Here is a 23,869-nt window from a genome sequence, read left to right as displayed (position 1 = left end):
CTCACTCCTGGCCCTTCTTCTCCACTCTCAATGGTACTTCTCCATCTCAATCAGCTCTTTACATCTATGTCCTAACTGCTTTCTCAGCCCTCAGCATTAAAATTTACCTTCCACGTTGCTGGAAATTTGATCACACTATTAACTTTCTCATTTCCCATTACTTTCGCAGGTTGTGCTATTTAATTATTTTTTTTCCCTGAAACATCATGCTTTTCTCTCTACCTGCTAAATGCACTCATTCCTTGTCTTAGTTTCACTGACTCCCTTCTCTTGCCTAGGGAGATTCTTTTTTTTTTTTTTTTTTTAATAAATTACTTATTTATTTTTAGCTGCGTTTGGTCTTCGTTGCTGCGCGCGGGCTTTCTCTAGTTGCAGCGAGCCAGGGCTGCTCTTCGTTGCGGTGCGCAGGCTTCTCATTGCGGTGGCTTCCCTTGTTGCGGAGCACGGGCTCTAGAGCGCAGGCTCAGTAGTTGTGGCACCCGGGCTTAGTTGCTCTGCGGCATGTGGGGTCTTCCCGGACCAGGGCTCGAACCCGTGTCCCCTGCATTGGCAGGCGGATTCTTAACCACTGCGCCACCAGAGAAGCCCCTCCTAGGCATATTCTTCCTTCCTGTATTTCTACTGAACATTATCTCATTACATAGTAATGGTTAGACAATTCCTTGGTCATCTTTTATCTCCAATGTATAGCATAGTGATTGGTGCATAATTTTGTTTTTACAGTGATAATACCTTCAATCAAATGATGATTCTAATGATGGAAATTCCAGGTTACATATGTGAGAAGGGAAAGTAATGTCTTTCCAACTGTGCCAGGTATGTTTAAGGCAGGCTTAATCACTACTATTCAACCACTACATTTAGGAAACCTTAATCGGACCTTGGCTGACTCATTGTCTGGGTTCTGGCTCCCATAGTGAGGCCATGTGAACATCTAGGAATGAAAGATGAGGGAAGGAAAAGTTTTCAGGAATCAATCAAGGAAACTGCTACTTGGCTTCTGCAACCTCATGCATAATGGCTTCTGGAACTACAGACAGCTGGGCAGGAAAAGCACTGGCTCTCAAAGGAGAGAAACAAATGCTAACCATTTTAATCCTTGCTGTGACTATGCAGGTAAAAAAAAAAACCAAAACAACAATAACAGCAAAAACCCAGCCTGTCAGCAGAGGAGAGCTACTTGGCTCCCTCTGTACCAAGGAAATTTCAGCAGCCATGACAGCTACCTTCATCCAGGTATTGCTTTCTGGAACACAAATATTGGACCATCCCAGGAATTCTTGGCTTCCTGACAAGAGTCATCTAATCTCACTGTCTACTCAAGCTAACCATCTGGAAATGAACCTGCTTACTAAGATGAGCCACCTTGTGTGTATACATCCAGACACACTGGCACAGTAGCCCTGGTCCAAAACCAGGGTTCCTGTATCTTAAACCTAGAAGCATATAATGGGTCCAACTGCTAGAGTTACAGAAAGTGCTCTACATTTCTGGAATGAACCCCTAAGACCTATGAACTAATATTAAACTGAATTTCATTTGTTAAAGAGTCAAGTTTCATTAAAAAATGAAATGATTGTTATTTTAAAATAATGGCATTCAAACATTAATGAATGTATGTATTATAGATGTTCCTTAATATATAAACATAGTCTCTGTATTTTTACATAAAACCAAACTTGCAACATACAATAAATCTACTTTTAAAAACATATTCCACATTTCTAGTTCCCTTTTTATGACTTCTATATCTTATAGGAGACAAGCAATGAAGCCATTTCATTAACAGTTATATTGAAAAAAAAAATGTTACATTTGTCCTCCCCTTCCCACAATCTCATGAGAATTTGTGGACAATGTGAAAAACAAAGTATTCAGTGATTATTGATTCAATGATTCCCTCTCCCCTTTCCCTTCCTGGCAACATCTGTAAATCATGCTTCATATAAGTTTTGAAAAAAATAAGGGGAACACTAAAATAATTCATATACGTAAACATAGCAGTATATTATTTGATCTTTACATTTTGCCCAGCATTTATTTTATTATGCTATCATTTGTTTATAAGTTTCAAAAATGGGTCTGTGTAGTTTTTTGTTTTTTTAAAAATTTTATTTATTTATTTATTTATTTATTTATTTATTTATTTATTTTGGCTGTGTTGGGATCTTCGTTTCTGTGCAGGCTTTCTCTAGTTGCGGCAAGTGGGGGCTACTCTTCATCACAGTGGGCGGGCCTCTCACTATCGTGGCCTCTCTTATTGCGGAGCACAGGCTCCAGACGCGCAGGCTCAGTAATTGTGGCTCACGGGCCTAGTTGCTCTGCGGCATGTGGGATCTTCCCAGACCAGGGCTCGAACCCGTGTCCCCTGCATTGGCAGGCAGATTCTCAACCACTGCGCCACCAGGGAAGCCCCACGCCCTGTATTTTTAAAAGCTTGGGATCATATTACAAAATTACATGGTAACTATATTTCCATTCTATGTAAATAGCTTAGCATCTAAACATTATTAGTTGAGCAATACTTTCCTTGATAAAGGAAGGAAGGGAGGAAGGAGGGAAGGAAGGAAACCTAAATCTGAAATTAGAAGAGGATTTGCCATTGTGCTCCAATGCCAAAGCCACACCATCTTCCGTGGACAACAGCAGAAGTGTTCCCATCTTATGACCTGGTGCCGGCATTTGTGGGTTTTGTTGGCACCAGCCAGGTCAGTCTCAGCCGGAAGCAGTGGTGAGAGAGGTGATAGTAGGTGGCAGTGAGGAGTGGTGCTGGTAGAGGTGATGAGGAGGTTTCCTATGGGTTGCTCAGAATGGGGGTCTCAGAATAGACGGCTTATCCAGGGGTACACATGAGCCACTTCTTGGGACTCTGCCTAGTATGTGAAACAGTCTTTGAAGAACATAAAATACTATGTTTTCAAAGAAATAGTTTTATTTAGTCTGAACATGACACCATATTTATCCCTAGACTGGAGTAACTAGAAGAAATGGAAATTACATTTGTGAAAAAAAATTTTTTTTCTAGAGGAAATTAGACTGATAAAAATAAGACTTATATTTCAAAAAGTGATTTTGGGGGAAAATATTTACATTCAAGGAGGCTACAAAATCCAAAGCCAAAAAAATAAAAGCCAATGTCTAGCTTTGAGATCACTTTTGTTAGCAATCAATGTAAGATATTTGTGAGAGATACAAAGACTCTCTGAGCGCTCCTAAAATCACAGTCTAAATTTTCCTCTGCCACAGCCCTTCATAAATGTAAGAGTCACATGAAGTCTGCTGAATGGCACTGCTTTTCCAGTTGATAATTTGTTGTAGACTTTTCTTTACAGACGTGTATTCATTCTTTCCCCCCTTTAAAAGTTTATATAATAGTTTTAAGCTTATTAAAAGAAAATAAAATCCTCCTTTCTTGAGAGAACTTACGGCTACTGATTAGAACTAAACTTCACTCTTAAAGGGAAGAAAGGACTGGGAAGAGTAGATGGAAACACTTCACCTTTCGCTTACTCATTTCAGCTCAGGTGAGTTTTATAGTAAACCAAACTAAAAGCAATTTCATTTGAACTTCTCAGTGACCTTTCTGGAATTGGGCATTGGCAGCTTGCGGTACTTCCTAGAGGAACTGGCCATATTTCAAAACACCAATGTAATTGGCACTCCTTCCAATAACCTTTTCAGAGTCACAAGGGTAAGTGGAAACAGAGCAAAGCAAATATTCACAATGGTCTTTCTTGGACAAGGTTAAAGTCATTTTTTGTTTGTTTGTTTTTTGTTGTTTTGTTTTATTGTGTGGTTGTTTTCCATGAGAGGGAGCTTTGCCCATAATTCTGTCAATCTAGAACCTGTTATAAATACGGAGATAGAACAAAGTCAAGCCGGTATTACATTTATTTTCTGTACTAGTTAGAATCACTGTAAGAGACACACACACAGAAAAATAGTAATCAGATCTGAACACAAAAATGCCCATTTATTAAGTCTCTTCATGGTCAAAACACTACAAATGATATAGCTAAGTGCTGAAAGCAAGAAAAATCAGGGTGCTTTTTTATTTTTCTTAACTGGTATGAACGTCATAGGGTCGACAGTGAACATTCTACTCCTCCATGGAATACCCGACAGTAAGTTAATTGGGTATATGTTTTTTTTTAATCCTCGGCACAGGGAGAATTGAATTGCTCTTGCTTCTGGCCCACTGTGTTTTACCATCTGGATGCCCACAAACTACAGGAAGTGCCCCTTCCTCCCAAAGAAAAACTAAAAGATAAATGCTTTTGAACGCTACCTTATGCCTGTTTAAACATCAATTTCTGACTATACACAGTAGCTTCTTCCCCCCCTCCCCCTCATTCTCTTCGCTTCCCTCCCTCCAACGATCCTGACAAGAGAAAGAAGGAAATCTGACATGTACCACATTCCCATTACGATCCCCAGCATGGCGCCGTTAAATAGTACCCTTTCTGAGTGGGTCTAATTGGCCGATATATGGTGCTTTCTATTGATGCTTTTTAGTCACTACAGAGTTCGGTGTACTTCCATGTATATAATTCATCACACGAAAGTCACTTTCTTCACCCTTATTGTCCTGCCGTTTAAATAGTTATTTTGTGTGAATTTCCATGTAATTAACTGGTTTGGTGGCAATTTCAAGCACTTCAGAAAGACAAAGGGAAAACTGAAAAACACCACATTTGTGAATTGGCTTACATTCAGAAGCATTACTTGTCGTTTCCCTAGACCACCAGATGTCAGCCTAAATTGAAGAACGGAAAAGAAACCGTGTATCATAGTGTTAGTGTCTAGTGTGCCAGATGGAGTTTTACACAACCCTGCAGGAAGAGTTAGCCAGCAGTACTTAAAATTCAGTGTTAGAAATAGCACAAGTGACACTGCTGCACTGTAGCATTTTTTGATTATGGAACTTAATTGTATCATAGATCACTGATAGCTTAATTTCTGGGGATTGATTTTGTTAATTCAAGCAGTTCAAAAGTCACTGTTAAAGCTTCAGTCCATTTAATTGTTTCTGACTTAAGCTTTACTCAGGCTCTCAGAAGACGAATGGCTGCATAGAGTTAATACATTTTTATTTTTTCTGCTGTTTATCCATTTATTTCTACATGTATCATTTACCGTGATTTACATTTCAGTGAGCAGTATTAGATATATGAGGCAGATTTTTCTTTTTGCTCTCAGTTGAGCTAAAAAAAAATGCAAATATTAAACCATTTTAAAAATGTGTCACTTTTGATTTCACTACCATGGGAGAACCAACAGCCCTAGAAGGTTAAGATTTTCTTTTCAAAATTATCATCCATCTCAAATTGAGAGATTACAGGTATTACTTCTTAGGACCAAATTGTTGTGGGCTAATCTAACAGAAGTGGTCTGCTATATTTTTCATTAATATATACAACATTAAGCATGAGGTAAATGCCATGAACACATGCATTAAGAAAAGCAGTCAGGAATACGTTTAATTTTACTACCTTTTGAATTTAACATGGGAGCATGAATAATATATTACACATGAGCCGGTGCGTGTGTGTGTGTGTGTGTGTGTGTGTGTGTGTGAGAGAGAGAGAGAGAGAGGGGAGAGGAGATGAGATATGTATGTTTTGCCCTGTTGTTAGTTTATTTAGGATTCAATCTTGCTCAAGCTGACTCTCATCACTGATGTATCAGTGAAATGAGGTTTTTCTCCCTCTGTCTCTTCACCTTCTCCTTGAATTTTTAACCCTGATGTTTATTTGAACACCAGTAGCCAGCTTCTTATCTTTTTTCACCCCACTGAGCTATGAAAGCCAAATTCCCTTTGAAGCCAATGATAATGATAATGATAATAAAACCTCATGTTTGCTTATCATTCTGAAAATAAAAGCGCTTAAAATATGTTACAGACACAATCTTATTAACCTCATAATAAAGTCCTTTTTGACTTAGTGAATGCGAATTTCAAAAAGGTTAAAGGCCTCCTCCATGGTTGCACAGTATATCGATGGCAGGATCAAATCAAACTCCTTATTTTATCTCAACAGTGGCTTTGACATCTGAACTTCGTTTAAATCAGATCAGCAGGAAAGAGGGACAAAGTAAGAAGCTGGGCCTTTATTCAGTTTTACTTAATCCTTAATAAGAAAGTCTTTTATAGTGATTTTCTGTAGTAGAAAATAAAATATGAAGACTTAAGTTTGATTATATCCTACATATTATGTTTGTATATTTTGAATCTCAAACATCTAATCTATATGTCTTCCATTTTTAGCAAATATTATAATAACCCAGAGGCATATTAATCTCTAGCACATTACAAACAGCCTAGGGTACAGATTTTGTATTATTTACAAAATAAAAAAAAATCTTCAAATGGTAGAGATACTGCTATCTAAAAGAAGATAGAATATTCTTACTTCTTTCCCAACATAACCACAACATACATTAAGGAAAAGTATAGATTTGATTTGCTAAATGTAATTTCAGAAATAAATGACAAAGAAAATCAAAGACAAAATGCCCAATACAAGCCTATGCGGATTATTCATGCCCATAGGTGTGGAGGGGACATATGGGCCCTGTTACCACAGGTGTGATTAGAGACTGAATCTGAACATATGCTTTCAGGAACAGGGAGGTAACAGTATACCACACATAGTGGTTTTAGTTTTGCTTTTGTTTGTTTTTGTTTTTCCTATCCAAAGTGGCACAAGATTTTGGGGTTTTGCCTTGCCTGTGCTCCCCAAAGTCTCAAGTCAAAAAGAAAAGAAAAGAAAGAAGGAAGGAAGGAAGGAAGGAAGATAGAAAGAAAAGCTTCTTACTTTGTAGAAGTCACAAAATAGTAGATTATAGTTAAACCGTTCTGAGTTTCACCAAGTAATTGTTTATTATTTAGATCACAAATAGTTTTGAGAATTTCCCTGAGGACCTGTTCACTCCCATACTTCAGTTGCTTGATGCAATTGAAAACTGGGATTGAGGAACCTTCTATCCTTTGCCACTCAAGCCCAAGTCCACCACAGATAGAAATGCACGATGATTTCCCTCCCTGTCAACATTGTGATATTGAGTAACAATCATAGTTCTTTTTCTCCCAACTCTCTGTGTAGTCTCTCAGTTTGGGAAAATAGGTCTCAGAATGACTTTCATCCCTTTTGCTCTCTGCTCACCTACCTTTCCCATTATGCATCTTTGAATATATAATCTGCAACTTTCTTTTTCTCCTTTACGTACTCAAAGCTATGCAACAGACATTTGCTACTGGGCACTGCAGAGGGGATTCAAGGTGACTTAGTCTTCCTGGAGTGCACAGTCCAGCAAGGACAGCAGTGGTTAGTGCTTTATCCAAGTCATAGCACTCCTGGAGGAGCCTAGCAAAGGCAACGATCTCTTCTTTCCTGGATGTGAAAGTGGCTTTGGGAAAGACCGAGCAAAACAGCCTTGAAGCAAGGATAAGATGTTCCCATGTGAATAGTTTGGGAGTGTTTATTCTAGGTATCAAAGGCAGAAATGTATAAAAATTCAGAGGATGTTTGAAGAACAGTATTCACAGAGTGTCTTGGGGGAATGATAGCCCTCAACACTGACTTTATCTAATTCTTCTACTTTAGCTTATAAACCTTCCTTTTAAATGTGTTCATTTGTGACAACCCCTGTTAAGCACTTACTAAGCATTAGACTCTGGGGGATATGCAAACCTCACATAGCTGAACATCATAGTTCGATTGTCTTCCATTCTTTATAAACCTCACAACTTTCTATTTTTATTCATTTCCTTCCATGATTTAGGGAAAGTTAGCAACTCCAACCTTTACTGCCCTTTGGAGTCACCTAAAGGGCTAAAAAACAACAACAACAACAGTAAAAACACCCCATACCCAGAGACCTCCTTGGACCAATTAAAGCAGATATTCAGGTGATTCTTGTGTGAGGAGCTCTGGTATAGGCTGTCTAAGGAGGACTGGTCTTTCCTGTTGGGTAAAACCAAGGCCACTGGAAAGAATTAGCAGTACAATCCCCTGCCCTGCCCCAGGGCCATGAGTATGGAACAGATTAACCTCCATCAGTCTCTTAAAGCCCTGGCTGCTTTTATCTTTCCTGAGTTAGATACTTAGAATATCTGGAATATCTTTCACTGGGTCCCCATGGACTTCAGGATAAAGTTAAAATTCTTAACAGAGCATTCAAGACCCTTCGCTGATTTCTCACTAGATGTATATTCAGCCTGAGCTGCTGCCATGAACACACACACACACACACAAACACACACACATCTTTTGCTCAAAGATGTAGACACACTGGCCATTCTCAGTTTTGAACAATCTCTTGCTTCTTTTTTTTTAAATTAATTAATTAATTTATTTATTTTGGCTGTGTTGGGTCTTCGTTTCTGTACGAGGGCTTTCTCTAGTTGCCGCGAGCGGGGGCCACTCTTCATCGCGGTGCGCGGGCCTCTCACTATTGCGGCCTCTCTTGTTGCAGAGCACAGGCTCCAGACGCGCAGGCTCAGTAATTGTGGCTCACGGGCCTAGTTGCTCCACGGCATGTGGGATCTTCCCAGACCAGGGCTCGAACCCGTGTCCCCTGCATTGGCAGGCAGATTCTCAACCACTGTGCCACCAGGGAAGCCTCACTCTTGCTTCTTCTTATCCTAGTCTTATTCCCTCTTTTCACTCCACACCTGTGTATGACTAACTTGTTACTCTAGGCTCTAAGAGCAAGTGTTTCTTGATCGTGCCCCATTCCTCAGGATGAATTAGATCCTCCCTCTCTCTACTCTTTGTGCTAGGTCCACTGCAGTACTTTTCTCCCTGTATTATAATTGCTAACTTTTCATTAGTCTCCTCACTAGAAGGCGAGCTCCTGCTGAGTGGGCAGGAGGTCATATTTACTTCTGAAACCCTTTGTCCACAATGCTTGACACACAGCAGAGGCTCAAATATGTATTGAAAAAAGAATTTTATTATTTCATGAAGATGTTACTATTCCATAATATTTCCAGATCCCTGCATTGTTGCTAAATGGTTTTTAAACTCTTGGAACGTTAAGGAGCCAACTTTGTGTAGCATGTTTTAGCTATTGCTAGACATATGCACAGCTTTCTGTGTATAAAACTCTTCAGTTTTAGAGTTATGTTATTTTAAAATTAGTCTATATATTTAAAAAAGCTGAAAATGCAGACTCAGAAAATGCTCAGTAGTGTAGTGATTTCTTCTTTACATTTATAAAAATTAACTGGATAACTTTATTTGGAAAAAATTCCATGCTGAGAAGTAAAGATCTTTCCTTTGTGTTTAATTAACTGTTGCTACTTCAGGCTTAAGGTAAAGGGAAATGAGAAAAACAAATTTATTTAAATTGGATAAGCAATCTGCAGATCAGTGAGAAGAACCTAACGTCCTTTGAAGAGCCCTTTTCTTCAGGTTTCTCCCATTAAAAGGGTAAAAGAGCATTGAAATTGCATAAATAATGCTAATTAATATTTAATGAGTGATTGACCAAATGCCAGATGTGAACCTACCGTGACCAAAACCAAGGAAATATCTTTCAATGGTTTTCACAGTCAATGTCTCTGGGGAATCATTTTTCAAATAGGTTGTTAAAATATTCCTAGTTTTCATGATCAGGCATTTATCTTCTGCTTCTATATTTAGGTGCAAAATAAGAATCTTTGGGCTCGTAATCAATAAGCCAAAAATTGTCTCATGAAAGTACAGCATTGTGTACTTCAAAACTACTGGAAAGACAAAGATAATTTAAACCCTACTATGTGCCACTATGCCATTCTGACTGCTGCAGAGAAATATTCCTGTTATGTAATGAAACTTTTCTATTTGGGTCATTTCCTTTCTTACTATTTTATCTCCATCAATTGCTACTTGCTCTCTTAATACCAGGCTGATACTGCCAAGATGTTACAACTGAATTTTTCATTCTTAAATGTTGAAATAAGATTATTCCTCTTCACACTTCTATTTTCCTAAACAAAGTTTTGGGTCTCTCCACAATTTTATTTTCTCCATCCCTCTCAAACATTTTTATCTTACTCATTTCATATTCTTAACTAGTAAGGGACTTTTGCACGTTGGATTGGCTGGGAAGCAGACTCTGAGATCCACTTTTTTTCCATAAGGTTTATTACAGAGTGGACTCTAGATTGACAACTGTGGAAAGAAAAGAGAGGAAAGCAGGACTGAGCAGAGGAAAAGACTGAGTGGCAACATAGCCACATCTAAGTCTTCAGCTCAGTCAGTCAGCTGGCCCCATAGGGAGCACAGAGGCTGAGATGGCCCACCAACAGTCCTGAGTTTAAATGAGGGTGTTGCCAAAATTTGGCCTCTGTTCACTGGTGCTGGATTAAATCTTGGAGACAAACTTTGGGGTGAAGCAGAAAGAAATAGCTTTATTGCTTTGCCAGGCAAAGGGGGCCACAGCAGGCTAATGCCCTCAAAAACTGTGTGTCCTGTCCTGGAGGGCGGAGTGAAGAGTCTTCTAGTGTTCAAGGAGCAGGGCATGATCGGTTCGTGGACGTTCCTCTGATTGGTTGGTGGTGAGGTAATCGGGAGCCAGCATCATCAACCTTCTGGTTCCAGCCGGTCTGGGGTCTATGTGCTTGTGGGCAGCACACAGTTCACTTCTCCCACCTGATGGGGGTTTCAGTACCTGCAGAACAGCTCAAAGGACATGGCTCGAAATATTATCTATAGTCCTTGAGGAAGAACTAAAGGTCCTTGACTTTGTTTAATGGCTAAAGTATTATTATTTTGTTTCGCTTGACTGTTTTCCTTTCTTTCTGCATTTTCTCACTTCTCTGATTAGATGTATTCTTTGACTACAGTTTTTCTACAGACAAAAGGCAGGCGGAGGACACGGGTGGGGTCTATTCTGGGAAGGCCTCATAGGGTCCTGCTCAGTTACAAGGGGCCAAGACCTTCATACACAGACCAATCATTAGCTCTGGGCTGCCCTTGGTCAAGGAGACTGTCTTCACCTGAGCCAATTCTGGGGCTCACAGAGACAACACTACCAACGGCTAGGGGAGAAGTCTTTCCTTCCTGATGGGGGATCTTGGTGCCACACCATAGTGCCCACTACAAGACCAAACTGGTTCAAATGTGCCTTTTAGCAAAGACAGCTAGGCCAACATTTCCTAAGGGAATTTAATGACTATTGCCAACTAAGGTCTTTAGATAATACTCTGATGTGCGACATGAAAGGTCTCCTCTAGAAAACAATTTGAGAGACTGAATTAGGGAAGGGCCTGGGGGAAAAGAGCAGAGGAAAATGAGGTGGGAATGAGAAGGACTGAGTGAGTTCGTTTAAGTATGGGCCCTATGTGGAACAAAGTGCCAGTGAGAAACCCCAAGTGGCATGGGAGCCAAAGGGATTTTAAAGAACAGAGTTGTCAATATCTGATTGGAAGTTGTTGCTGTTGCTTCAGTGTCAGCCTCTCTCAACGCCCTCACTCCCACCAAAGTCTTTAATGAAATTTACTTCATGCATGTGTCCTGCATGAATTATGTAATTTTAGTGGAGATTAAGGTGTAAGTTTGAGATTCATAAATGGGTTGACATAGCATATGTGCAAATAGGAGCTCTGTGAATCAGTAGTTTTTAAGGGGTGATAAAATTCCATGGATTTGATACGTGTGAAAACATATATAGTAGTTTTAAAATAAATAATGAAATTATAATTCAGAATTTAGCAAAAGAACCGCTTTTTGAACTCATTTCCCTTTGACATAGTGAAGACACACTAAATATGTTAGTACACACCTGATAGAACCTTACTGCCAGAATGTCTTTTCTTGCATGGATATTTGTGTCAACAATTTATTAAAGGACTAGAGCAATGAAAATTGGATTAGTAAAATCTGTTTGGGGAAGAAAATCATCGCAATTTTAAGATTGAACCTAGAACAATTGGAGGGATAAAAAACAAACAAAAATCTGCCATTTTCCAAGTACCCATTCTTGGAAGTGGGTACAAGTACAAGTACTCAAGTACTCACCAGGCCTTGAGTAAGGTGTCCTGATCCTAACACAAGCTTGGATAGTAGATAGTCTCATTTTGCATGGAGGAGCCCAAGAGTTAGAGAGGTTATGTCACTTGACTGAGGCTATAGAACTAAGATTCAAACCCAGGTTGGTCTGGCTAAAGGCCCATGTTTTCTCAATTGCTGAGAAGTTTTGAAACTTTCTCATTAATTCTGATAAAAAGGAAATGCTCAATCTGACTGACATGTTTCAGCAAAATCCTATGGTACAGATATTATATTATTTCCAAAATCCTATGTAGAATATAAATTATCACAAAATGAGGAAACAGAAGGAGAAAGGACAAAAGGATCCTCATAGAACCATTAGTATGTTGGGCTAAGGTGTTTTCAATGACTAAGTAAGAAGGTATTGGTGATTAGCAAGAATGTCATGGTAATTATATCTGCATATTATTTGAATTTGTTATACAACATCTGCTCTGGTTAGTAAATTATAACCTGTTCATTCCATTATCCAATTCCAAATACATAATATTTCATCAATGATTATCGACATTATTGTGTTGACCTTGAGAGAGATATCCGGACTCATGTGCCAAACTCATAGTTGTAACCACAAAAACAACCCCCATATTTGTACATGTGGGCTGACCAGGCAAGCAACATCATTTACCTAATGATTTCTGAATCAGATCTGTCTATGCTTAGTTCTGTTATACCTTAAACTTATAGATGTCAGAAATACCTTACTTTTAACATATCTATTAATGGCTATAATGGAAACCAATTTATTCTGTGTGAACAGCTAATCACACTATGTCTCTGTAACTGTTAGATAAATTTGTTGTGAATCATCTTGGATAGGTTTTATGTAAACTGGTTGTTAAAGAATGAATCCATGTGGTAGGTAAATACAAGATTATATTTAAATTCTAAATAATTAAAGGTGGAATTTCTAGAATTAGAGGACATACTCTTTTAAATTGTTACAATAGTCTTCTCCAAGAGGTATTTTTAATAGTTCCTTGGTGCTTCTTACTCAAACTTCTTTTGATTCTTATGCATTCACCACCACCTCCACTTTAGTACAACTATCCAATATTTTTCCATCCACTCTTCAAAGAACTATTTGGTCATTTTTTTCTATGTCCATGGACTTTCGGGCTTTGTGACTCTATCTTGTTCTGTTCTGCAACTCATAAAAATTAGTGAGCAAGTGTAACACTAAAATCATTTTCTACCACAAAGCCAGCTTCGGTGTCTTCACCTAAAGAAGGTGTAACTGCACAGTTTAGAGAGAGCAGATATGTACAAATCAAATCAGGGCTGTCCCCTGTGGGTTCCAGCATCACACAAAAGCTTGACTCTCCAGTTACCCAGAGTCTGATCTCAAATATGCTTTCTTCTAGGCAGGTTTTCTGTAACAGATCCTGTGCCCACAGGACTCTCCCTTGGGCAGAAGCAAGCACAAAGGCGCTTTGTCTTCCTCTTGAACAGGATTCAAGGCAACAGCCCTGGTTTCTTTGCTTGTAAGTTCTCCAAGCTGTTCAGTGTGACAGGAGGAAGCAGAATGTGTCTGTGGTCCTCCCACCTGCCACATTACTCTGAGTCAATTGGGAGCAAACTGTTGGGGACCCTCATCCCACTTCTGAAGTCCAGCTTACAACTCTTAACAGGAGTCTTGAAAGAAGCAAGCTTTCCTTTGGTTATATTTATGTGGTTTACTTGGTGTTATTTCCTGGTAACTACATCATACGGTAAAGGCACATTATTCTGTCTCAGAGGAAGGACAGTTTTAGGAAATATCAACACATACAAATTAATATGTTTCCACAGGTTAGAAGAAGAAAAAAGTTTTTTTCTTTATGTTTTACATATGTAAAACATATGTAAAACATGTCTTTGTTTCTTACAGAACCAATAAATATTGATTGAGCTCCTGTAAGTGCACATAAACAGGTGATGATGAGACTGAAACCCTGTGCTTCATACAGGGAAAGTGTGTTCTATCAATGGGCTACAGCCTCTAGGAATTATTGCTTTGCTTGTGTACCACTTGTGTTTCCTTGCTTATTTCTGCTACGTTAGGCTTTGTATCCTCTATCCTTCCAACTTGTTTGGCAAAAATTGCCAAATGCTATGTGTTTTCCCCCTTGTCATTTTCTGAATTTATGTTTGTCATATTTAATTTTCATTGTTCCTAATGTGGTACAGTATTTTTAACATCTCTTTTTAATTCTGAGGCCATACTCTTTATAATGTTTCTCTCCTGTGCTCATGGTGTTATAATCTTTCAACACTTCTAACTTTTAAAGGTTTTATTCTGTGCTTAGTCACTTTCATCCTTTATTTCTCTCTTTTTTCATCCTTGCTTTTGGGTTTACATTCCTAGACTGTGATCCTGCTGGGCAACCGCCTGTTACAAACTGCAGCGCAGGAATCTCCTGGGAACAGCCTGTCAAAATCGTCTGCTTGGCGATCGGTTACAGTGCTTGGCAGGCGGTGTGTGACTTATCACTGCTTGAGCAGAAATGTATTAAACTGATATGTGGCCACATTAGTGTCACCTAAACAACTGATTCTAGATGATAAAGTAGCCATGGAGCAGAAAAATAAAATTATATGAACAAAAAGCAAAATTACCAGTGACATCACATAAAATAATGGTAAAGTGTCCAAAGATGGACCAAAACATTCATGTTTGATTGTTCTGAGACCTACATTTTCTTGTGCTATGAAATAATTTGGTGTGCATATGTGAAACAGCATATAGTATGATATACCTGTTCGAACTGTGATTTTTGAAAAATATTTTCTAATTCTCATCTTTGTGTTTCTGTTCCCTAGTCTCTCCCCATGTTCACCGGAACGGACCTAGATACTCTACAGCAAAACCATTTAGTAGAGGAGGAAACATACAGCATCATGAGACTGGAGTGGGAAGGGGTAAAAACGACTAGGAATGTTACCTGGGATCCTAATGAATCCTCGCATTCCGTTTAAAGAAAATAGGTCCCTACGGTATAACGGTATGGTATTCTACATCTGGGCCTTAATAAAGCCAGAAACTATTCTTTTTTTTTTTTTTTTAATTACCGATACATTTTTCTTTTTTTTTTTTTTTTAATTAATTAATTTATTTATTTATTTTTGGCTGTGTTGGGTCTTCGTTTCTGCGCGAGGGCTTTCTCTAGCTGCGGCAAGCGGGGCCACTCTTCATCACGGTGCGCGGGCCTCTCACTATCGCGGCCTCTCTTGTTGCGGAGCACAGGCTCCAGACGCGCAGGCTCAGTAGTTGTGGCTCACGGGCCCAGTTGCTCCGCGGCATGTGGGATCTTCCCAGACCAGGGCTCAAACCCGTGTCCCCTGCATTAGCAGGCAGATTCTCAACCACTGCGCCACCAGGGAAGCCCAGAAACTATTCTTTTATATATGTTGAATAAAGAGGAGCAAGAAATTCAATTCTGGAAAAATAGCGAAGGAATTCTACGAAAAAGAAAATCCTTTTTTGAATAATTTATTCTATTAAACCAATAATTATATTTAATCACAAAAATGTTTGATTAAAAGACAACCAGATGAAAAATAACAGGTGCTGGTGAGGATATGGAGAAATTGGAACACTCATATTTTGCTGGGGGAATGTAAAATGGTACAGCCACTGTGATAAACAGTTTGGCAGTTCCTCAAAAAATTAAAAATAGAATTACCATATGACCCAGCAACATTCCTAGGTATATGCTCTGGAAAACTGAAAACAGGTACCCAAGGAAACACTTGTAAATGAATGTGCATAGCAGCACTATTTACAATAGCTAAAGGTGGATTCAGTCCAAATGTCATCAACAGATGAATGGATATATACGATGTGGTGTATACAAACAATGGAATACTTTTAGTAATAAAAAGGATTAAAGTACTGAATATGCTACAACATGGATGAACCTTGAAAATATTATGTTAAGTGAAATACATCAGATGGAACAAGTCACATTTTTGCATGATTCCATTTATATGAAATATTCAAAATAGATAAATCCATGGAGTCAGAAAACAAATTGCTGGTTGCCAGGGACTGAGGAGAGCAGGAAATGGGGAGTGATTTCTTAATGGGCATGGGGGTTTTCTCTGAGGTGATGAAAATGTTTTGACATGGGGTACAGATTGGAGTTACACAACATTGTAAATGTACTACATGCTACTGAATCGTTCACTTTAAACTGGTTAAGTTTATGTTATGTGAATTTCACCATAATTTAAAAAAGAGAGAGAGAATCAAGTCTTTTTGGAGATCCAAAGATAGATAAAATTTTTCCTGACAATGTGAGGAAATATATATTTTCACAAAAGTTTAATAATCATCTTGCATTTGAATGAGTAGATGAAATTATAGTTTTACATCTTCTCCTGAAGCTTTATTCATCATTTATTTATTTAACAAATATTCATAGAGTGCCTAGTATATTCTAGTTATATTTTAGTGTCACCTGGTTCATCCTTCTGGGGAAATTTTCTTTTTTTTTAAAGCAATGTTTTATTAGGTTTATGAATAAAAACGAATAATTACATGTCTATTTAAAATCTATTTTCATGTAGTCTTAGACTTTAAGGGGAATTGTCAAAGAACGTTTGCTTAAAAGATGAATAAGTTGGAACTGGAATCCAGCCCAACATTTCTGTCTTTCTCGCTCCCTCCCTCTCTTTTTCTCTTTCTTACTTCCTGTTTATTTCAAAATTACTAAGTCAAATAAATGAGAATGTTTTTAAATGATAGCTACAGAAGTTTAAAATATTATGTTTTTGATATATAGTATATTTGAAAATAGTTGTGTGTATATTTTTAAAATGTTCCTTTTTTCTATCCTTAGAAGACCAATGATTTTCTAATTCATTTTAGAGCAGAATCCTGTTTTTAAATTTAATCTCATGGAGAAGCTCAATATAGAAAACAGATAAAAGTGGAGCCGAGCTACTTGAAGCTGCCCCTGCTTTACCCTTCATCAAGTGGCCTCTGACCTTGGAACACAGTCTGAAAACTGCCACTTCAACCAATTCAATATATTTAATGACATTTCTTGTTCCCCTATTTCTATATAATTTGTTGAGCTTGTTACTACAAGAAAGGAACAAATTGCTCATTTTCAGTGATACATGGACTCAGAGATTCCTCCAGAATACATTTAGTAAATTACTTCTAGTGAAGTAAATTGTACTTTAGTAGCCTGAAAGAGATCATGAAGTTCAGAAGAAAAAACAACCTATGTCTTATTCCATTCTTTCTATTAGGTTCTGGGCATTCTGTACAGTTTGGGTTTTTTAAGGTTTTTGTTGCTGTTGTTTGTTTGTTCATTTTGTTTTTTTGCTTATTCCCATCAGACTAGGTCACGGATCACATATTATTGGTCCCTCTTTCTAATTTTTTATTATTAACCTTGAAAATCATCTGCCAGCTATATCTTCGTCTAAGCACAGATGATTTTAAAACTTATTCTTGCGGAATGACCAGACAGCACAGAGTTAATTACAGCAGGAAAAGGCAGGGACTGCATTCATTGATCTAATGACAGCCACCAGGAAGAATTCATTCTAGCAAGATGCGTCTCCATAGGGGCTGGAGGAAGACAAAAATTGAGTTTATCGGACTTCCCTGGTGGCACAGTGGTTAAGAATCCGCCTGCCAATGCAGGGGACACGGGTTCGAGCCCTGGTCTGGGAAGATCCCACACGCCGCGGAGCAACTAGGCCCGTGAGCCACAGCTACTGAGCCTGCGCGTCTGGAGCCTGTGCTCCGCAACAAGAGAGGCCACGACAGTGAGAGACCTGCGCACCGCGATGAAGAGTGGCCCCCGCTTGCCGCAACTAGAGAAAGCCCTCGCACAGAAACAAAGACCCAACACAGCCATAAATTAAAAAAAAAAAAAAAAAAAATCGAGTTTATCGTAGCTGCTTGCATGATAATGCCTTAGGTGTCCTATCAAGACAACTATGTACTAATTAGGAATTCAGAAGCTGACCAATGTTTATTCCTATGGAGTCCCAAGACATCTATCTTCTGTAAGCATCAGAGACTGCTACCCTTTCCAAAACTTGGTAGAGGCCAGGAAATTACAAATGACATTATTTGCTGCCCACCTGTGCTATTCGATACAGAATATGTCATTTTGGATAGGTCTAAGTCCTTTTGCCTCCCCACTCTTTTCCCTCTCACCCCCACCAGCAGCATACTACTTTGACTAGTAATTCTGGAAAGTTCATGTCCATATCGTCCTCCATGCTATGCATCCTCCTCTCCTGCCAGCCAGCTTCTTTCTTGCCAATGTTCAAGAACAGCCTTATCCTATTATCTTTTTGTTGTGTCCCTTTGGCAAAATGACAACCCTAGATCAGTGTAGTTCCACCTTTCTTTTCCCATACAGGAGATACTGAATGGTCATAATTGCATAAATTGATACTATAGCAGACTCATTGTGTCCAATCCTGATAGAATAAACTCCCATTGCTGACTGTCAGTCATTCTATGAGTAATTCTCTAAATATTTATTAAGTCTCTATCACATGCCAGGAGCTATTCTATGCTCTGGTGAGGTAGCTGTCAGGAAAACAGAAATGGGTCCCTTCTGTCACAACACATTCCAGTTGAGGAGAGAGAATATAAACAAGTGAACCAGAACAAAAGAAAGTTTCAGTTACTGTTGAGTGCAATAAAAAGGGTCACCAGGATGATATGACAGAGGTATATGGAGAGTGCCACTGTTGGTCATGGTCAGGGAAGTTCTCCTTCTTAGACGAGGTGACTTGAGTTGAGCCAGCAAAAGAAAAAACAGAAGGAGGGCATCTCTAGGGCAAATAACTAGATTCATAAGAGAACAGGGGCTTTCAAATAAAGGAAATGAGGCCAATGAACTCAGAGTCGAATATATAACAGTAAGTAGAGTAAGCAGGACTGATCATACAGGGCTTGTAATCCGTGCAAATAATGTTCTGAGTACAGCGGAAAGCCCTTTAAAGGGTTTAAATACTTTTTTTTACTGTCTGAGAAAGAGGTTACCAATAAGCAAAAGGGGAATGCTAGAATGCACCCTGCGGTACTGCATTAGATAGGAATCAGCGGAACTAATTACAAATAGTTATTTACAAATAGATAGATAAAAAACATAAGTGTACGTATGTGAGTAAAGGTTCGGGGTACATGCATATATTTCCTAGCTCAAACACTGAGAGGGTCTGGAAGCAGTGACTAGCTCTTTGTCAAAGAGCACACCCAGCATCTAGATCTTGGTTTTGAACACATTCTCCAATAAAAGGACCCAGAATTCCTTGGAGAAGCTGATTCCAGGGCTGTGCTGAGAAAAATGCAAGAGAAGCCTAGAGCATCTCACGGTGCCAGAATGTACAAACCCATGCCCAAAAAAGAAAAAACGGTGGGGTCAGATTGAAAGGTCATAGGATCCAATCTGAAGGAGTTCCTAATGGTCATATCTGGACCTATTTAAGCAGCAATACAAACAACTACGGTACTGGATGGATTGGGAATCTGTTGATATTTACCAGTACTGATGCAATCTGGTTTTGAAGCTTTTTATGGTTGGCCTTTGTTCGAAGCTGATTTTCACTCTTGGTCATTTCTGTGAGGACTTGCACAATGTACTTTTTTTTTTTTTTTTACACGAGTGATATATACCTGGCTGAGTTCTTGTTGCATCCCCTCCCCACATCTATCCTTTTACTCCTACGGTCCCTTGTGTCAGGCTATCACCCTCTTGGGGAAGGTCCCTTCAAGGTGACTCTGGCTCAGGGAAAACATTAATCCTGAGCCCACCTGCAGGCCTGCAGATATAGTTTTTGTTTCCAATAGTCACCTCTATTTACTTTAAGATCAGAAAAGCTAGTTATCTGTAATATCTCATTTTAAAACTTTTCCAGATGTGAATGACACTGACGTAGTACCTCCCCAAAACTCTAGGCAGTACAAGTCAAACTCTCTGAGTAGTCCTCCTGACTACCCACTCGATTTGCTCATGTTAAAAGGCCAATAACCTGATCCTTTCTTCTGCTGGGAGAAAAGGGAAAGGGAGGAGAAAATGCTGCAGTAGTTCACTAGCTTTCTTCCAAGAAACTCTTTCTCTCCTGTTCATTCAACTTCAGACTTTTAGAATTCAAAGAGGGAATGGCACAGGAAGAAGTAATGGCTAAGTGTACAAAGTTGATTTTTGATCACCTGCTTTACAAGTCCTGCATAGATGTCTAGCACATTACTATGAAATGTGAAAATACTTGCAAGCTGTGTGTTAATTCTCAAACTGGCAACAAGTTCTCAAACTTTTGGGCCTTCAGCTATTCTCATGATCCAAAGAGGCCCATTTTCTTATTTTGAGATAAGAATAAACTTGCCTAATAAGAACTCATTGCCATTTTCCACAATAGACTTGAATAACTTTCCAAACAATTCTTGTGGGCCTTGGTAGGACACTTTACCTTATTTGAAAAATGAACTCCAAGAGAAATTACCTCAGTTTTGCCATTTCAGCTACTTTTATCCTTCCCTTCTTTTCATGGAGTGCCCGAATTAATGGATACAAATAAATCCATACCTAGACACATAGTGAATATTCAGAACACTCTGGACAAAGAGAAACTTCTATAAGCTTTCAGAGAGGAAAAGAAAAAAAAAAATGGAGGGACACTAACAAAGGGTGAAGGGTCAAAACAACTTTGAATTTCTCCGTGATCACATTGAAAGATCATGGACAACATGCTAAGATTGCGGAAGGAAAGTTGTTTTAAACTGAGAATTCGAGATCAAACCACACTCAATCAAGGATGAGGATAGAATAAAGATATTTTAGTCATGTAGGGTAGCAAAGAATTATGTCCCTTGTACTCTTTCTATGAAAGCTGGAGAAGATGATTCAAACAAAGGACTGAAACAAGCAAGAGGAAAACACTGAATGGATTCTATTTGGAAAGACATGAAAGGAATCCCCACAATGAGAGTACAAAGAGTCCCCGGATGGCAGCTGTGCACCAGGCCAAGAGGGCAATGAGACTAGATTGGAGTCAAAAAAATGAAATTGATAGAATGACTTATAAATCTGATCATTTAGGAGAAGATTTAAACATTTGGCAAAAGGTTTGGGATTGAATTAGTGATGAGTATAGAGAAAACTAAGCAAACAAAGAAGATAATTAACTCCAGAGAAAACTCATCTGTTACTAGCATTTGCATAATCATCGTAATGTAAACAAAAATATTAATCTAATCAACCAAATGCCATAGCTATATTGGGAGGATTAGTAATGGGATGGTTGTGTATTTGTGGGGCTCACCTTCCACAGTAGCAACTGATCAAATGATTCCTAAAACTGAAATATCAAGAAGTAGGAATACCAACATGTTGATGAAAACCATGGAGTTAAATACCACAGTAATCAGTTAAAAGTGATGAACATCATTGCCTATGAAAAGGAGATATGTGGGGAAAGCGTCCAGGGGATTGCTTTGTTACCAAACCTATGCATTTATTTCTTTTTAAAACTTCTGCATATACCTGGAGAAAACCATAATTCGAAAAGATACAGGCACCCCAATGTTCATTGCAGCACTATTACAATAGCCAGGACATGGAAGCAACATAAATGTCCATCAACAGAGGAATGGATAAAGAAGATGCAGTACATATATACAATGGAATATTCCTCAGACATAAAAAAGAACAAAATAATGCCATTTGCAGCAACATGGATGGACCTCTAGATTGTCATACTGAGTGAAGTAAGTCAGACACAGAAAGATGAATATCATATGATATCGCTTATATGTGGAATCTAAAAAAAAAGGGTACAAATGAACTTATTTACAAAACAGAGGTAGAGTCACAGATGCAGAAAACAAACTTATGGTTACCGGGGGATAAAGTGGAGGGGAGGGGTAAATTGGGAGATTGGGATTGACATATACACTCTACTATATATAAAATAGTAACTAATAAGAACCTGCTGTATAGCACAGGGAACTCTACTCAATACTCTGTAATGACCTATATGGGAAAAGAATCTAAAAAAAAAAGAGTGGATATATGTATAGGTAAAACTGATTCATTTTGTTGTACACCTGAAACTAACACAACATTGTAAATCAACTATAATCCAATAAAAATTAAAAAAAAAAACTCTGTACACATAAAATTTTAATAACAGTGAAAAGAAAACACAGTAAAAACAAAACATTTACAGAGACTAATGAGGTCTCACCCTTGTAAGTCATGGGACTTACAGTCTAGTAAGGGAAACAGGTAAATAATAACTAAATAAATAAAATAATGGAACAATAGCAAATAGGGTGCCTGATAGAGAACAACTGGGGAGGTTTCTTCCTTCCTTCCTTCCTTCTTTCCTTCCTTCTTTCTTTCTTTTCTTTCTTTCTTTCTTTCTTTCTTTCTTTCTTTCTTTCTTTCTTTCTTTCTTTCTTTCTTTCTTTCTTTCTTTCTTTTTCTTTCTTTCTCTCTTCCTTTCCTTCTGTATTGGGTGGTCAGGGACAATGTCTCTAAAGAGGTAAAATGTAAGCTGAAGTTAGAATAAAAAGTCACACGTGGTGGCAATTCCCTGGTGGTCCAATGGTTAGGACTCCGCACTTCCACTGCAGGGGGCACGGGTTCAATCTCTGGTCGGAGAATTAAGATCTTACAGGCCACGATGCTACAAAAAAAAAAAACCAAAAACAAAACCCCTGAGAAAAGTCATACATAGGAGTAGCTGGAGGTGGGGTTGGAGGAATGTACCATGTAGAAAGAAATGTCAGTTAGAAAACTTGACATTTAGAGAAACTGAAGAAATTCTTGAGTGTTCATTGTGCATGTGATGGAGTGTTTGAGATGAGTTTGGAGAAACAGGAAGGGGCTAGATTAGGCATGGATTTCATTTATAAAATTATATCTAGAGGAAATTAGGATGTTCAAGAAAGCAAGTAAGCTTATCTAAAGATCAACCTGGCTGCCTAATGGAGAATGGGTTGGACACAGGCGAGATTGGAAGGAGGTAGTCCAGACAAGAAACAATGGTGGCCATGGAAATGGAGAGGCATGATTTAATAGAAAACATATTTGTCATAATGTACAAAATTAGGTGATAGATCTAACATGGTGTTTAAAGGAAAAGGAAGTATTAAAGATAATAGATTTCTGGTTGGAGCAAGCTGGGAGATGATGGCCGCATTTACTAAGACAGGGAATGCCAGAGAAAGAACAGATGGGAAGGGGAGCGTGCAAGTAGAAAAGTAAAGTCTTTTCTGCACAATTTAAATTTCAGATGCCATTAGGTACTCAAGAGGAGCCATGAATCTTGCAGATGGATTTGTGAATCTGAAGTTCAGATATATGTCAGGGAGCCATCAAAGATGGGCAGGAGGGCATGGTGATGTAGAAGTCAAAGAGGAAATTGTTTCATGATTGAGAAAGGAAATCAACTATGTTCAATACTGCTGGGGTGAAGGTAAGAAGAGAACAGGTATGTGTCTCTTGTATTTGGCAATATGGAGGATATTAGTGACCTTGAAAAAAAATAGCTTTACCAGAATGGTGGAGGCAGCAATCAGAGCTGTTGAAGAGTGAGAGCTGGGTGAAGAATTAAAAATAGTAGAAAACAGAAAGAGTTATTTCCTAAGAAATATTTGTTGAATGAATTGGATATCCAAACAACTGACTGGTCCCTCAGTAAATAGGAAATGTTGAGTAGGCCACAGGATGAGTTGCAGGATAGGAAATAACAAAGGTCAGGAAAATCCTATATTATAGGAGATTGTAGTGTAAGCCTCGTAAGTTAGACATTAGATCAGTTCCAGACTAGTAACAAATGGCTAGTTTTATTTTTCAAGTAAA

General features: G+C 38.5%; 1 long non-coding RNA gene across 1 annotated transcript in view; it reads left to right on the top strand.

The window, feature by feature from the left end:
• LOC309660823 overlaps positions 1-23,869 on the top strand; it is a 190,549-nt gene that overhangs the window by 100,350 nt on the left and 66,330 nt on the right. The window contains exon 4 of the long non-coding RNA XR_014263648.1: positions 14,844-23,483. This is a non-coding gene — a long non-coding RNA (uncharacterized lncRNA). The remainder of the gene's footprint in view (positions 1-14,843; positions 23,484-23,869) is intronic.

Source organism: Balaenoptera physalus, assembly GCF_965194825.1.
Source record: "Balaenoptera physalus genome assembly, chromosome: 5".
Taxonomy (NCBI): Eukaryota; Metazoa; Chordata; class Mammalia; order Artiodactyla; family Balaenopteridae; genus Balaenoptera; species Balaenoptera physalus.
This window is presented reverse-complemented; position numbering and strand designations above follow the sequence as displayed.